Consider the following 12,923-nt stretch of genomic DNA (forward strand, 5'->3'; position numbering starts at 1 on the left):
TTGTCTGAAGTCTTATTCGTCAACAAATTATGTTTTTTTTTAATTTGAAATGATGAACTCCAACAATGAAAATGTTAATATCAACGTATTTATTGACTTCTAAATTCTAGTTTTGCGTACAACTAATCTATCTATAGGTGACTAATGTATTTGCAATTGACTAAAGTCTTATTCATCAACTTAATATGTTTTTTATAAATTTGAAATTATGTAACCCAAGACTAAAAAATGTTCATATCAACGTATTTATTGACTTCTAAATTCTAGTTTTCTGATCATGTAGTTTATGAATAGTGGATAAATGTATTTTCAATTGTCTGCAGTCTTATTCAACAACAACTTATGTTTTTTTTTAATTTGAAATGATGTACCCCAACAATGAAAATGTTAATATCAACGTATTTATTGACTTCTAAATTCTAGTTTTCTGATCATCTAGTTTATGTATAGTGGATAAATGTGTTTGCAATTGTCTGAAGTCTTATTCATCAACATATTATGTTTTTTTTTAATTTGAAATGATGTACCCCAACAATGAATAACGTTAATATTAACGTAATAATTAAGTTCTAAATTCTAGTTTTGGGTTCAACTAATCTATCTATTGGTGACCAATGTATTTGCAATTGTCTGAAGTCTTATTCGTCAACAAATTATGTTTTTTTTTCAATTTGAAATGATATACCCCAACAATGAAAATGTTAATATCAACGTATTTATTGACTTCTAAATTCTAGTTTTTCGATCATCTAGTTTATGTATAGTGGATAAATGTGTTTGCAATTGTCTGAAGTCTTATTCGTCAACAAATTATGTTTTTTTTTAATTTGAAATGATGTAGCCCAACAATGAAAATGTTAATATCAACGTATTTTTTGACTTCTAAATTCTAGTTTTCTGATCATCTAGTTTATGTATAGTGGATAAATGTGTTTGCAATTGTCTGAAGTCTTATTCAACAACAACTTATGTTTTTTTTTAATTTGAAATGATGTACCCCAACAATGAAAATGTTAATATCAACGTATTTATTGACTTCTAAATTCTAGTTTTCTGATCATCTAGTTTATGTATAGTGGATAAATGTGTTTGCAATTGTCTGAAGTCTTATTCGTCAACAAATTATGTTTTTTTTTAATTTGAAATGATGAACTCCAACAATGAAAATGTTAATATCAACGTATTTATTGACTTCTAAATTCTAGTTTTGCGTACAACTAATCTATCTATAGGTGGCTAATGTATTTGCAATTGACTAAAGTCTTATTCATCAACTTAATATGTTTTTTATAAATTTGAAATTATGTAACCCAAGACTAAAAAATGTTCATATAAGCGTTAATATTGACTTCTAAATTCTAGTTTTCTGATCATGTAGTTTATGTATAGTGGATAAAAGTATTTTCAATTGTCTGAAGTCTTATTCAACAACAACTTATGTTTTTTTTTTAATTTGAAATGATAGACCCCAACAATGATTAATTTTAATACTAACGTAATAATTGAGTTCTAAATTCTAGTTTTCTGAATATCTAGTTAATTTATGGTGGATAAATGTATTTTCAATTGTCTGAAGTCTTATTCAACAACAACTTATGTTTTTTAATAAATTTGAAATGATGTACCCCAACAATGAATATGTTAATATCAACGTATTTATTGACTTCTAAATTCTAGTTTTGCGTACAACTAATCTATCTATAGGTGAGTAATGTATTTGCAATTGTCTGAAGTCTTATTCAACAACAACTTATGTGTTTTTTTTATTTGAAATGATTTACCCCATCAATGAAAAATGTTAATACTAACGTAATAATTGAGTTCTAAATTCTAGTTTTTTGAATATCTAGTTTATGTATAGTGGATAAATGTGTTTGCAATTGTCTGAAGTCTTATTCATCAACATATTATGTTTTTTTTTAATTTGAAATGATGTACCCCAACAATGAATAACGTTAATATTTACGTAATTATTGAGTTCTAAGTTCTAGTTTTGGGTTCAACTAATCTATCTATAGGTGACTAATGTATTTGCAATTGACTAAAGTCTTATTCATCAACTTAATATGTTTTTTATAAATTTGAAATTATGTAACCCAAGACTAAAAAATGTTCATATAAGCGTTAATATTGAGTTCTAAATTCTAGTTTTCTGATCATGTAGTTTATGAATAATGGATAAATGTATTTTCAATTGTCTGCAGTCTTATTCAACAACAACTTATGTTTTTTTTTAATTTGAAATGATGTACCCCAACAATGAAAATGTTAATATCAACGTATTTATTGACTTCTAAATTCTAGTTTTCTGATCATCTAGTTTATGTATAGTGGATAAATGTGTTTGCAATTGTCTGAAGTCTTATTCATCAACATATTATGTTTTTTTTTAATTTGAAATGATGTAGCCCAACAATGAATAACGTTAATATTAACGTAATAATTAAGTTCTAAATTCTAGTTTTGGGTTCAACTAATCTATCTATAGGTGACCAATGTATTTGCAATTGTCTGAAGTCTTATTCGTCAACAAATTATGTTTTTTTTTAATTTGAAATGATGTACCCCAACAATGAATATGTTAATATCAACGTATTTATTGACTTCTAAATTCTAGTTTTTCGATCATCTAGTTTATGTATAGTGGATAAATGTGTTTGCAATTGTCTGAAGTCTTATTCGTCAACAAATTATGTTTTTTTTTAATTTGAAATGATGTAGCCCAAAAATGAAAATGTTAATATCAACGTATTTTTTGACTTCTAAATTCTAGTTTTCTGATCATCTAGTTTATGTATAGTGGATAAATGTGTTTGCAATTGTCTGAAGTCTTATTCAACAACAACTTATGTTTTTTTTTAATTTGAAATGATGTACCCCAACAATGAAAATGTTAATATCAACGTATTTATTGACTTCTAAATTCTAGTTTTCTGATCATCTAGTTTATGTATAGTGGATAAATGTGTTTGCAATTGTCTGAAGTCTTATTCGTCAACAAATTATGTTTTTTTTTAATTTGAAATGATGAACTCCAACAATGAAAATGTTAATATCAACGTATTTATTGACTTCTAAATTCTAGTTTTGCGTACAACTAATCTATCTATAGGTGGCTAATGTATTTGCAATTGACTAAAGTCTTATTCATCAACTTAATATGTTTTTTATAAATTTGAAATTATGTAACCCAAGACTAAAAAATGTTCATATAAGCGTTAATATTGACTTCTAAATTCTAGTTTTCTGATCATGTAGTTTATGTATAGTGGATAAAAGTATTTTCAATTGTCTGAAGTCTTATTCAACAACAACTTATGTTTTTTTTTTAATTTGAAATGATAGACCCCAACAATGATTAATTTTAATACTAACGTAATAATTGAGTTCTAAATTCTAGTTTTCTGAATATCTAGTTAATTTATGGTGGATAAATGTATTTTCAATTGTCTGAAGTCTTATTCAACAACAACTTATGTTTTTTAATAAATTTGAAATGATGTACCCCAACAATGAATATGTTAATATCAACGTATTTATTGACTTCTAAATTCTAGTTTTGCGTACAACTAATCTATCTATAGGTGAGTAATGTATTTGCAATTGTCTGAAGTCTTATTCAACAACAACTTATGTGTTTTTTTTATTTGAAATGATTTACCCCATCAATGAAAAATGTTAATACTAACGTAATAATTGAGTTCTAAATTCTAGTTTTTTGAATATCTAGTTTATGTATAGTGGATAAATGTGTTTGCAATTGTCTGAAGTCTTATTCATCAACATATTATGTTTTTTTTTTAATTTGAAATGATGTACCCCAACAATGAATAACGTTAATATTTACGTAATTATTGAGTTCTAAGTTCTAGTTTTGGGTTCAACTAATCTATCTATAGGTGACTAATGTATTTGCAATTGACTAAAGTCTTATTCATCAACTTAATATGTTTTTTATAAATTTGAAATTATGTAACCCAAGACTAAAAAATGTTCATATAAGCGTTAATATTGAGTTCTAAATTCTAGTTTTCTGATCATGTAGTTTATGAATAATGGATAAATGTATTTTCAATTGTCTGCAGTCTTATTCAACAACAACTTATGTTTTTTTTTAATTTGAAATGATGTACCCCAACAATGAAAATGTTAATATCAACGTATTTATTGACTTCTAAATTCTAGTTTTCTGATCATCTAGTTTATGTATAGTGGATAAATGTGTTTGCAATTGTCTGAAGTCTTATTCATCAACATATTATGTTTTTTTTTAATTTGAAATGATGTAGCCCAACAATGAATAACGTTAATATTAACGTAATAATTAAGTTCTAAATTCTAGTTTTGGGTTCAACTAATCTATCTATAGGTGACCAATGTATTTGCAATTGTCTGAAGTCTTATTCGTCAACAAATTATGTTTTTTTTTAATTTGAAATGATGTACCCCAACAATGAATATGTTAATATCAACGTATTTATTGACTTCTAAATTCTAGTTTTCTGATCATGTGGTTTATGTATAGTGGATAAATATGTTTGCAATTGTCTCAAGTCTTATTCGTCAACAAATTATGTTTTTTTTCAAATTGAAATGATATACCCCAACAATGAAAATGTTAATATCAACGTATTTATTGACTTCTTAATTCTAGTTTTTTGAACATCTAGTTAATTTATAGTGGATAAATGTATTTGCAATTGTCTGAAGTCTTAATCAACAACAATTTATGTTTTTTTTTTTAATTTGAAATGATGTACCCCAACAATGAATATGTTAATATCAACGCATTTATTGACTTCTAAATTCTAGTTTTGCGTACAACTAATCTATCTATAGGTGAGTAATGTATTTGCAATTGTCTGAAGTCTTATTCAACAACAACTTATGTGTTTTTTTTATTTGAAATGATTTACCCCATCAATGAAAAATGTTAATACTAACGTAATAATTGAGTTCTAAATTCTAGTTTTTTGAATATCTAGTTTATGTATAGTGGATAAATGTGTTTGCAATTGTCTGAAGTCTTATTTTACAACAACTTATGTTTTTTTTTTAATTTGAAATGATGTACCCCAACAATGAATATGTTAATATCAACGTATTTATTGACTTCTAAATTCTAGTTTTCTGATCATGTGGTTTATGTATAGTGGATAAATATGTTTGCAATTGTCTCAAGTCTTATTCGTCAACAAATTATGTTTTTTTTTTAATTTGAAATGATGTAGCCCAACAATGAATAACGTTAATATTAACGTAATAATTAAGTTCTAAATTCTAGTTTTGGGTTCAACTAATCTATCTATAGGTGACCAATGTATTTGCAATTGTCTGAAGTCTTATTCGTCAACAAATTATGTTTTTTTTTAATTTGAAATGATGTACCCCAACAATGAATATGTTAATATCAACGTATTTATTGACTTCTAAATTCTAGTTTTCTGATCATGTGGTTTATGTATAGTGGATAAATATGTTTGCAATTGTCTCAAGTCTTATTCGTCAACAAATTATGTTTTTTTTCAATTTGAAATGATATACCCCAACAATGAAAATGTTAATATCAACGTATTTATTGACTTCTTAATTCTAGTTTTTTGAACATCTAGTTAATTTATAGTGGATAAATGTATTTGCAATTGTCTGAAGTCTTAATCAACAACAATTTATGTTTTTTTTTTTAATTTGAAATGATGTACCCCAACAATGAATATGTTAATATCAACGTATTTATTGACTTCTAAATTCTAGTTTTGCGTACAACTAATCTATCTATAGGTGAGTAATGTATTTGCAATTGTCTGAAGTCTTATTCAACAACAACTTATGTGTTTTTTTTATTTGAAATGATTTACCCCATCAATGAAAAATGTTAATACTAACGTAATAATTGAGTTCTAAATTCTAGTTTTTTGAATATCTAGTTTATGTATAGTGGATAAATGTGTTTGCAATTGTCTGAAGTCTTATTTTACAACAACTTATGTTTTTTTTTTAATTTGAAATGATGTACCCCAACAATGAATATGTTAATATCAACGTATTAATTGACTCCTAAATTCTAGTTTTTTGAATATCTAGTTTATGTATAGTGGATAAATGTGTTTGCAATTGTCTGAAGTCTTATTCAACAACATATTATGTTTTTTTTTTAATTTGAAATGATATACCCCAACAATGAAAATGTTAATATCAACGTATTTATTGACTTCTAAATTCTAGTTTTTTGAACATCTAGTTAATTTATAGTGGATAAATGTATTTGCAATTGTCTGAAGTCTTAATCAACAACAATTTATGTTTTTTTTTTTTAATTTGAAATGATGTACCCCAACAATGAATAACGTTAATATTAACGTAATAATTAAGTTCTAAATTCTAGTTTTGGGTTCAACTAATCTATCTATAGGTGACCAATGTATTTGCAATTGTCTGAAGTCTTATTCGTCAACAAATTATGTTTTTTTTTAATTTGAAATGATGAACTCCAACAATGAAAATGTTAATATCAACGTATTTATTGACTTCTAAATTCTAGTTTTGCGTACAACTAATCTATCTATAGGTGACTAATGTATTTGCAATTGACTAAAGTCTTATTCATCAACTTAATATGTTTTTTATAAATTTGAAATTATGTAACCCAAGACTAAAAAATGTTCATATAAGCGTTAATATTGACTTCTAAATTCTAGTTTTCTGATCATGTAGTTTATGTATAGTGGATAAAAGTATTTTCAATTGTCTGAAGTCTTATTCAACAACAACTTATGTTTTTTTTTTAATTTGAAATGATAGACCCCAACAATGATTAATTTTAATACTAACGTAATAATTGAGTTCTAAATTCTAGTTTTCTGAATATCTAGTTAATTTATGGTGGATAAATGTATTTTCAATTGTCTGAAGTCTTATTCAACAACAACTTATGTTTTTTAATAAATTTGAAATGATGTACCCCAACAATGAATATGTTAATATCAACGTATTTATTGACTTCTAAATTCTAGTTTTGCGTACAACTAATCTATCTATAGGTGAGTAATGTATTTGCAATTGTCTGAAGTCTTATTCAACAACAACTTATGTGTTTTTTTTATTTGAAATGATTTACCCCATCAATGAAAAATGTTAATACTAACGTAATAATTGAGTTCTAAATTCTAGTTTTTTGAATATCTAGTTTATGTATAGTGGATAAATGTGTTTGCAATTGTCTGAAGTCTTATTCATCAACATATTATGTTTTTTTTTTAATTTGAAATGATGTACCCCAACAATGAATAACGTTAATATTTACGTAATTATTGAGTTCTAAGTTCTAGTTTTGGGTTCAACTAATCTATCTATAGGTGACTAATGTATTTGCAATTGACTAAAGTCTTATTCATCAACTTAATATGTTTTTTATAAATTTGAAATTATGTAACCCAAGACTAAAAAATGTTCATATAAGCGTTAATATTGAGTTCTAAATTCTAGTTTTCTGATCATGTAGTTTATGAATAGTGGATAAATGTATTTTCAATTGTCTGCAGTCTTATTCAACAACAACTTATGTTTTTTTTTAATTTGAAATGATGTACCCCAACAATGAAAATGTTAATATCAACGTATTTATTGACTTCTAAATTCTAGTTTTCTGATCATCTAGTTTATGTATAGTGGATAAATGTGTTTGCAATTGTCTGAAGTCTTATTCATCAACATATTATGTTTTTTTTTAATTTGAAATGATGTAGCCCAACAATGAATAACGTTAATATTAACGTAATAATTAAGTTCTAAATTCTAGTTTTGGGTTCAACTAATCTATCTATAGGTGACCAATGTATTTGCAATTGTCTGAAGTCTTATTCGTCAACAAATTATGTTTTTTTTTAATTTGAAATGATGTACCCCAACAATGAATATGTTAATATCAACGTATTTATTGACTTCTAAATTCTAGTTTTCTGATCATGTGGTTTATGTATAGTGGATAAATATGTTTGCAATTGTCTCAAGTCTTATTCGTCAACAAATTATGTTTTTTTTCAATTTGAAATGATATACCCCAACAATGAAAATGTTAATATCAACGTATTTATTGACTTCTTAATTCTAGTTTTTTGAACATCTAGTTAATTTATAGTGGATAAATGTATTTGCAATTGTCTGAAGTCTTAATCAACAACAATTTATGTTTTTTTTTTTAATTTGAAATGATGTACCCCAACAATGAATATGTTAATATCAACGTATTTATTGACTTCTAAATTCTAGTTTTGCGTACAACTAATCTATCTATAGGTGAGTAATGTATTTGCAATTGTCTGAAGTCTTATTCAACAACAACTTATGTGTTTTTTTTATTTGAAATGATTTACCCCATCAATGAAAAATGTTAATACTAACGTAATAATTGAGTTCTAAATTCTAGTTTTTTGAATATCTAGTTTATGTATAGTGGATAAATGTGTTTGCAATTGTCTGAAGTCTTATTCATCAACATATTATGTTTTTTTTTTAATTTGAAATGATGTACCCCAACAATGAATAACGTTAATATTTACGTAATTATTGAGTTCTAAATTCTAGTTTTGGGTTCAACTAATCTATCTATAGGTGACTAATGTATTTGCAATTGACTAAAGTCTTATTCATCAACTTAATATGTTTTTTATAAATTTGAAATTATGTAACCCAAGACTAAAAAATGTTCATATAAGCGTTAATATTGAGTTCTAAATTCTAGTTTTCTGATCATGTAGTTTATGAATAGTGGATAAATGTATTTTCAATTGTCTGCAGTCTTATTCAACAACAACTTATGTTTTTTTTTAATTTGAAATGATGTACCCCAACAATGAAAATGTTAATATCAACGTATTTATTGACTTCTAAATTCTAGTTTTCTGATCATCTAGTTTATGTATAGTGGATAAATGTGTTTGCAATTGTCTGAAGTCTTATTCATCAACATATTATGTTTTTTTTTAATTTGAAATGATGTAGCCCAACAATGAATAACGTTAATATTAATGTAATAATTAAGTTCTAAATTCTAGTTTTGGGTTCAACTAATCTATCTATAGGTGACCAATGTATTTGCAATTGTCTGAAGTCTTATTCGTCAACAAATTATGTTTTTTTTTAATTTGAAATGATGTACCCCAACAATGAAAATGTTAATATCAACGTATTTATTGACTTCTAAATTCTAGTTTTTTGAACATCTAGTTAATTTATAGTGGATAAATGTATTTGCAATTGTCTGAAGTCTTAATCAACAACAATTTATGTTTTTTTTTTTAATTTGAAATGATGTACCCCAACAATGAATATGTTAATATCAACGTATTTATTGACTTCTAAATTCTAGTTTTCTGATCATCTAGTTTATGTATAGTGGATAAATGTATTTGCAATTGTCTGAAGTCTTATTCAACAACAACTTATGTTTTTTTTTTAATTTGAAATGATGTACCCCAACAATGAAAAATGTTAATACTAACGTAATAATTGAGTTCAAAATTCTAGTTTTCTGAATATCTAGTTTATTTATGGTGGATAAATGTATTTTCAATTGTCTGAAGTCTTATTTTACAACAACTTATGTTTTTTTTTTAATTTGAAATGATGTACCCCAACAATGAATATGTTAATATCAACGTATTAATTGACTCCTAAATTCTAGTTTTTTGAATATCTAGTTTATGTATAGTGGATAAATGTGTTTGCAATTGTCTGAAGTCTTATTCATCAACATATTATGTTTTTTTTTTAATTTGAAATGATGTACCCCAACAATGAAGAACGTTTATATTAACGTAATTATTGAGTTCTAAATTCTAGTTTTGGGTTCAACTAATCTATCTATAGGTGACTAATGTATTTGCAGTTGACTAAAGACTTATTCATCAACAAATTATGTTTTTTTTTAATTTGAAATGATGTACCCCAACAATGAATAACGTTAATATTTACGTAATTATTGAGTTCTAAATTCTAGTTTTGGGTTCAACTAATCTATCTATAGGTGACTAATGTATTTGCAATTGACTAAAGTCTTATTCATCAACTTAATATGTTTTTTATAAATTTGAAATTATGTAACCCAAGACTAAAAAATGTTCATATAAGCGTTAATATTGAGTTCTAAATTCTAGTTTTCTGATCATGTAGTTTATGAATAGTGGATAAATGTATTTTCAATTGTCTGCAGTCTTATTCAACAACAACTTATGTTTTTTTTTAATTTGAAATGATGTACCCCAACAATGAAAATGTTAATATCAACGTATTTATTGACTTCTAAATTCTAGTTTTCTGATCATCTAGTTTATGTATAGTGGATAAATGTGTTTGCAATTGTCTGAAGTCTTATTCATCAACATATTATGTTTTTTTTTAATTTGAAATGATGTAGCCCAACAATGAATAACGTTAATATTAATGTAATAATTAAGTTCTAAATTCTAGTTTTGGGTTCAACTAATCTATCTATAGGTGACCAATGTATTTGCAATTGTCTGAAGTCTTATTCGTCAACAAATTATGTTTTTTTTTAATTTGAAATGATGTACCCCAACAATGAATATGTTAATATCAACGTATTTATTGACTTCTAAATTCTAGTTTTCTGATCATGTGGTTTATGTATAGTGGATAAATATGTTTGCAATTGTCTCAAGTCTTATTCGTCAACAAATTATGTTTTTTTTCAATTTGAAATGATATACCCCAACAATGAAAATGTTAATATCAACGTATTTATTGACTTCTAAATTCTAGTTTTTTGAACTTCTAGTTAATTTATAGTGGATAAATGTATTTGCAATTGTCTGAAGTCTTAATCAACAACAATTTATGTTTTTTTTTTTAATTTGAAATGATGTACCCCAACAATGAATATGTTAATATCAACGTATTTATTGACTTCTAAATTCTAGTTTTTTGAACATCTAGTTAATTTATAGTGGATAAATGTATTTGCAATTGTCTGAAGTCTTAATCAACAACAATTTATGTTTTTTTTTTTAATTTGAAATGATGTACCCCAACAATGAATATGTTAATATCAACGTATTTATTGACTTCTAAATTCTAGTTTTCTGATCATCTAGTTTATGTATAGTGGATAAATGTATTTGCAATTGTCTGAAGTCTTATTCAACAACAACTTATGTTTTTTTTTTAATTTGAAATGATGTACCCCAACAATGAAAAATGTTAATACTAACGTAATTATTGAGTTCAAAATTCTAGTTTTCTGAATATCTAGTTTATTTATGGTGGATAAATGTATTTTCAATTGTCTGAAGTCTTATTTTACAACAACTTATGTTTTTTTTTTTTAATTTGAAATGATGTACCCCAACAATGAATATGTTAATATCAACGTATTAATTGACTCCTAAATTCTAGTTTTTTGAATATCTAGTTTATGTATAGTGGATAAATGTGTTTGCAATTGTCTGAAGTTATATTCATCAACATATTATGTTTTTTTTTTAATTTGAAATGATGTACCCCAACAATGAAGAACGTTTATATTAACGTAATTATTGAGTTCTAAATTCTAGTTTTGGGTTCAACTAATCTATCTATAGGTGACTAATGTATTTGCAATTGTCTGAAGTCTTATTCGTCAACAAATTATGTTTTTTTTCAATTTGAAATGATATACCCCAACAATGAAAATGTTAATATCAACGTATTTATTGACTTCTAAATTCTAGTTTTTTGAACATCTAGTTAATTTATAGTGGATAAATGTATTTGCAATTGTCTGAAGTCTTAATCAACAACAATTTATGTTTTTTTTTTTAATTTGAAATGATGTACCCCAACAATGAATATGTTAATATCAACGTATTTATTGACTTCTAAATTCTAGTTTTTTGAACATCTAGTTAATTTATAGTGGATAAATGTATTTGCAATTGTCTGAAGTCTTAATCAACAACAATTTATGTTTTTTTTTTTAATTTGAAATGATGTACCCCAACAATGAATATGTTAATATCAACGTATTTATTGACTTCTAAATTCTAGTTTTCTGATCATCTAGTTTATGTATAGTGGATAAATGTATTTGCAATTGTCTGAAGTCTTATTCAACAACAACTTATGTTTTTTTTTTAATTTGAAATGATGTACCCCAACAATGAAAAATGTTAATACTAACGTAATAATTGAGTTCAAAATTCTAGTTTTCTGAATATCTAGTTTATTTATGGTGGATAAATGTATTTTCAATTGTCTGAAGTCTTATTTTACAACAACTTATGTTTTTTTTTTAATTTGAAATGATGTACCCCAACAATGAATATGTTAATATCAACGTATTAATTGACTCCTAAATTCTAGTTTTTTGAATATCTAGTTTATGTATAGTGGATAAATGTGTTTGCAATTGTCTGAAGTCTTATTCATCAACATATTATGTTTTTTTTTTAATTTGAAATGATGTACCCCAACAATGAAGAACGTTTATATTAACGTAATTATTGAGTTCTAAATTCTAGTTTTGGGTTCAACTAATCTATCTATAGGTGACTAATGTATTTGCAGTTGACTAAAGACTTATTCATCAACAAATTATGTTTTTTTTTAATTTGAAATGATGTACCCCAACAATGAATATGTTAATATCAACGTATTTATTGACTTCTAAATTCTAGTTTTCTGATCATGTGGTTTATGTATAGTGGATAAATATGTTTGCAATTGTCTCAAGTCTTATTCGTCAACAAATTATGTTTTTTTTCAATTTGAAATGATATACCCCAACAATGAAAATGTTAATATCAACGTATTTATTGACTTCTAAATTCTAGTTTTTTGAACTTCTAGTTAATTTATAGTGGATAAATGTATTTGCAATTGTCTGAAGTCTTAATCAACAACAATTTATGTTTTTTTTTTTAATTTGA

Source organism: Metopolophium dirhodum, unplaced genomic scaffold (genome assembly GCF_019925205.1).
Source record: "Metopolophium dirhodum isolate CAU unplaced genomic scaffold, ASM1992520v1 scaffold1, whole genome shotgun sequence".
NCBI classification, from domain to species: Eukaryota; Metazoa; Arthropoda; class Insecta; order Hemiptera; family Aphididae; genus Metopolophium; species Metopolophium dirhodum.